This window comes from Hypanus sabinus (genome assembly GCF_030144855.1).
Source record: "Hypanus sabinus isolate sHypSab1 chromosome X2 unlocalized genomic scaffold, sHypSab1.hap1 SUPER_X2_unloc_10, whole genome shotgun sequence".
NCBI lineage: Eukaryota > Metazoa > Chordata > Chondrichthyes > Myliobatiformes > Dasyatidae > Hypanus > Hypanus sabinus.
In genome coordinates, this window is record NW_026778980.1 from 761,344 (window position 1) to 766,484 (window position 5,141).

The 5,141-nt window shown below is 48.6% G+C and overlaps 1 pseudogene; it reads left to right on the forward strand.

Moving 5' to 3' along the window:
- The first annotated feature begins 460 nt into the window (after window positions 1-460).
- LOC132385722 (zinc finger protein 420-like) lies at window positions 461-4,608 on the forward strand (annotated as a pseudogene).
- The last annotated feature ends 533 nt before the right edge of the window (window positions 4,609-5,141 follow it).

Here is a 5,141-nt window from a genome sequence, read left to right on the forward strand (position 1 = left end):
CAGTTTTGCTGAATGACTGGATATTTAAGGAGTGACCAAATATTTTCTTTGCAACACCAACACCTCTGTTGTCGATCCACGGAGATGAAGAATTATCTCATAACATCTGGTAATGTGTTCTGTCACTGAAATCAAGCATTCTGTTGTAACTCAGTGAAATCCACTTGAACCGGGGTGCTGAGAACACACCAGCATTTGTTCACTGGAGATCAGTTCTTCTACTGCATTGATTGTAGACGGGATTCAAACGTCTGACTGTCTGAATTGCAGAGAATTGATCGCAGTGAGATATCATTCTCCTTCTCTCAGTGTGGGAGGGGATTCTCTCACAGCCTACCCGCAGACACGCTGGTGAGTTCACAGTGGGGAGAGGCCATTCACCTGCTCTGTGTGAGGGAGGGGATTCACTCACAGCCTACCCACAGACACGCTGGTGAGTTCACAGTGGGGAGAGGCCATTCACCTGCTCTGTGTGAGGGAGGGGAACTACTCAATCATCCAGCCTGAAGATACATCAGCAAGTTCACACCACAGTGAGATGCTCCACCTGTTCTGACAGCGGGAAGCAATACATTCTGTCATCGATGCTGAAGATATATCCTAAAGTTCACCAGTGAGAGGACATTGACCTGCTCGGATGGTGGGAAGACATTCACACGCTCAACCAGACCACAGTGACACCAATGAGTTCACACCGGGGAGAAGCCATTCACCTGCTCTGAATAGGGGAAGATATTCACTCATTCGTCCACACTACATAGACACCAGCGAGTTCACACTGGGGAGAGGCCATTCTCCTGCTCCTGAAAGGAGTCAAATCACCTGCTGCAACATCAGTTAGTTCACACTAGGGAGATGCCATTCACATGCTCAGACTGTGGGAAAGGATTCACCCAGTCATCTCAACTGAAGGAGCATCAGCGAGTCCACACTGAGGAGAAGCCATTCACTTGCTCTGAATGTGGGAAAGGATTTGCTCGGTCATCTGAACTGAAGGTACATCAGCGAGTTCACACTGGGGAGAGGCCATTCACCTGCTCAGACTGTGGGAAGGGATTCACTCACTCGTCCAACCTGCACAGACACCAGCGAGTTCACACTGGGGAGAAGCCATTTATCTGCTCTGAATGTGGGAAGGTATTTGCTCAGTCATCTGAACTGAAGTCCCATCAGCGAGTCCACACTGGGGAGAAGCCATTCACTTGCTCAGAATGTGGGAAAGGATTCGCTCGGTCATCTGTACTGAAGTCACATCAGCGAGTTCACACTCGGGCGATGCCATTCACCTGCGCAGACTGTGGGAAGGGATTCACTCACTCGTCCAATCTACAGAGACATCAGCGAGTTCACACTGGGGAGAAGCCATTCACATGCTCTGAATGTGGGAAAGGATTCGCTCAGTCATCTGAACTGAAGTCACATCAGCGAGTTCATACGGGAGAGAAGCCATTCACCTGCTCTGACTGTGGGAAAGGATTTGCTCGGTCATTTGAACTGAAGTTACATCAACGAGTTCACACTAGTGAGAGGCCGTTCACCTGCTCTGACTGTGGGAAGGGATTCACTCACTCGTCCAATCTACACAGACACTAGCGAGTCCACATTGGAGAGAAGCCATTCATATGCTCTGAATGTGGGAAACGATTTGCCCAGACAGCTCAACTGAAGTTACATCAGCGAGTCCACACTGGGGAGAGGCCGTTCACTTGCTCTGAATGTGGGAAGGGATTTGCTCAGTCATCTGAACTGAAGGTACATCAGCGAGTTCACACTGGTGAGAGGCCGTTCAGCTGCTCAGAATGTGGGAAAGGATTCATTCGTTCATCTCAACTCCTGAGACACCAGCAAATTCATACTGGGGAGAAACCATTCATCTGCTCAGAATGTGGGAAGGGATTCACCGATTCAGTTCATCTGAAAGAACATCAGTTTGTTCACACTGTGGAGAGGCCGTTCACCTGCTCAGACTGTGGGAAAGGATTCACTCGGCGTTTTAGTCTATTAACGCACCAGTTAGATCACAGTGAGGAGAAACCATTCATATGCTCTGAATGTGGGAAAGGATTCACACAGTCATCTCAACTGAAGGAGCATCAGCGAGTCCACACTGGGGAGAAGCCGTTCATCTGCTCTGAATGTGGGAAGGGATTTGCTCAGTCATCTCAACTGAAGTTACATCAGCGAGTCCACACTGGGGAGAGGCCATTCAACTGCTCTGAATGTGGGAAAGGATTCAGTCGTTCTTCTCAACTCCTGAGACACCAGCGAATTCACACTGGGGAGAAACCATTCATCTGCCCAGAGTGTGGGAAGGGATTCACCGATTCAGCTCAGCTGAAAGAACATCAGTTTGTTCACACTGGGGAGAGGCCATTCACCTGCTCAGACTGTGGGAAAAGATTCAGTCGTTCATCTCAGCTCTCGAGGCATCAGCAAATTCACACTGGGGAGAAACCATTCTGAGGAAATGCGGATATATAAAAAATTATTTTGAACCTAAGTAACCTCTAGATAAAAGAATAATTGGGACTGAACAGGAATTTTTGAACTAAAGTAAACTCTGTCTTCAGCAGTTAAGAAACTCAATGGCTTATACTGGTTTCCTTTTAATTGTCAGAGGGACATTGAGAATTTGATAATATATATTGTACTCGTGTTTGAGTCAGGACTCATCGATAAGGTCAGCAATGAACATCGGTCTGGAATGAAGTCAGGACCTTGCAAAGGGAATAGCTGATAAGGACTGGACTGTATATCCATCTATATTCAAGCCTTGAGTTAGTGCACTCTGTTATCTAAGACATTAAGTTTTGCACCAACAGACTTGGTGGGCGTACCAGTTCTAATAGCAGCTTGCAACAGTGATGTATGGGACTTACTATGTATGAATATACTGCTGTAACCTGACTGAGAGAGTCCACTTGTCAGATGGTTGGCAGCACTGACATGCCTTCCCTCTGATAACTGGGTCTCAGACTCTTGCAAGAGAATGCAATAAACTGTGGTGCCGAGAGGAAACTGGTCTCCCGAGTTTAACATTGGGTGTCACGAACAGGATCCCAATACAGAGAGTGCGAAGCAGACAGACGGAGTAAGCGGCCGGACCACTCCGGGGACTGTGGAGACCGACCAGGTGCCCAACGGGTATTTCACCTTTTGTCGCTCACCGTCAGTTCCTGTGGACGCACGGTTCCTCGCCGAAGGCTGCTTGCATATCTTGACGGGATCGGGAATGTCTCTGTCGGAAGACTTGTATAAGGTAGGCAAATTTTATTAATTGAGTAGGAGGCGGTACCGGGTTAATTTTACTAACTGGGCAGGAGACGGACATGCTGGATAAATTTATCAACTCAGCACCTGGTGCCTGCTGGGTAAATTTATCTTATTGTTAATTGAGCAGGAGGCTTTGTGCCGGGTAAATTACTTAGAGAGCACTGAGTCAAGTGATAAGAGTGGGCCAAGAGCAGCCCTACACAACGTGTGTGAGAGTTTTCCAGACAAGAAAAAAGATTTGTGAATTTTGACTGCAGCGCTGAATGAAAAGATTGGGGAAAAGAATGTGGCCACTGGGCGGGAGCCGGCGATATCACCTCTTGAGAACAAGCAGTAACTTTGATCTGGAAGATGAACTGTGGGAAGAAGTGGAAATTGTTGAAAAGGCAATGGAAGGATAAGGCAGATGCAAAGTTGAACAGTACATGATGAGCAAGTTGGAGGGATAATGCGTGTGACAAAGGGAGAGAGGTACGTACTGCAGAAGGTTGGGAGACGCTAAAGGTGGAGTGTGAATGGGTGAATGGGCGCCGAAAACGAGAGCAGGAAAAACAACGTAAGCAAACCAAGGCCGGCCTAGATAGGAGAGAAGGGCAGGAACGTCAGTCTAAAGTTCGAACTGACAGGGAAACAAGGGATCCCGATCCCATGTTTGGGATACCGATCCTGTTTGAGGATGGTGACCATGATTAGGAATGAGCACCCACCGTACTCCCCCCACCATACCAGGGGCCGAGTGCACCCGAGCCCCAATCCGCCCAGTACTCAGATACGGTGGCCACTCGGGTAAAGCAGCGGCAGCGGGGAAGGGGAGGCTCTCTATACCCTCAGATCCAGAAGGGGAATACCGAGGATTATTCCGAGACAGGGAGGGGAGAATCCAATAAAAGCCCAAAGTTAATGGCTCCACAGAGACAATTACCCACCCGAATGCTGCCTAATCCATGAGCAGCGGAGGAGGGACAGCTCTCAGTGATTCCTGTGTATGCACCCTGGAAGCCTCAAGAAATGACAATGATTATGAATCCGGCCCTCGATAGAAAAGAAAACCCAGCACAGATTGCTCAGTATGTCCGCAGTTCTATACAAATGTATAATGTGACCCCACAAGGTTCATTCAGTCTCTGCTGCATGATTCTCTCAGCTGATGAGGGGCGGAAATGGAAGGCAGAATTAAGATACCAAACCTATCAGGAGTTACAGGTGGGAATCCATGATGAGAATGAACGGACAGACCAGATTATTCAAGCCTTGGAGAGGGATCTCCAACAACCTGTAAACGTCACTAAAGTGCTTGAGTCCAAACGTAACCCTGGGGAATTGGGACCAGACTATCGGAGAGAATTGTGGCCCGCTACGCACTTTTGCAGGGGTCAAAACCTCTAATACTGGTACGGAACGCATATGGAATTACAGGGGGACCCAGTGTGAGGTTTAATTTACAGCCACCGCCAGTCTGGGGTGTAATCTAGCAGAGTGAGACTTGCTGTGTCCGTTGCAAGTGGAGATTCTATACACAGACTAGCGAACAACCGACAGCTTCCCCAGTTACCGAATCCCCCTCCAGTGGTGGGCACTGAATCTGGACTCCACTTCGTCTGAACCCTCTCTGCCGGAGGCAGACCCTCATGTGACCCCTATGTGGTGCTAACCTGAGGAAACCGATATTATGCACCCCTCGAGGGACAGAATTTCAAAGTCACCATGACTGGTGAGGCTGAAGGAAAAGTGGGCAGTGCATTAAAGGCCGAAGTTCCAGGTTTCCTTTGGTGACAGACAGGATTGGTGCTTCCCCAGACCACCATTAGGATTTGCCCTTGGTTCAAGCTAAAGAGCGTGGGTTTCCTGCCTACTCCCTGACGAAACAA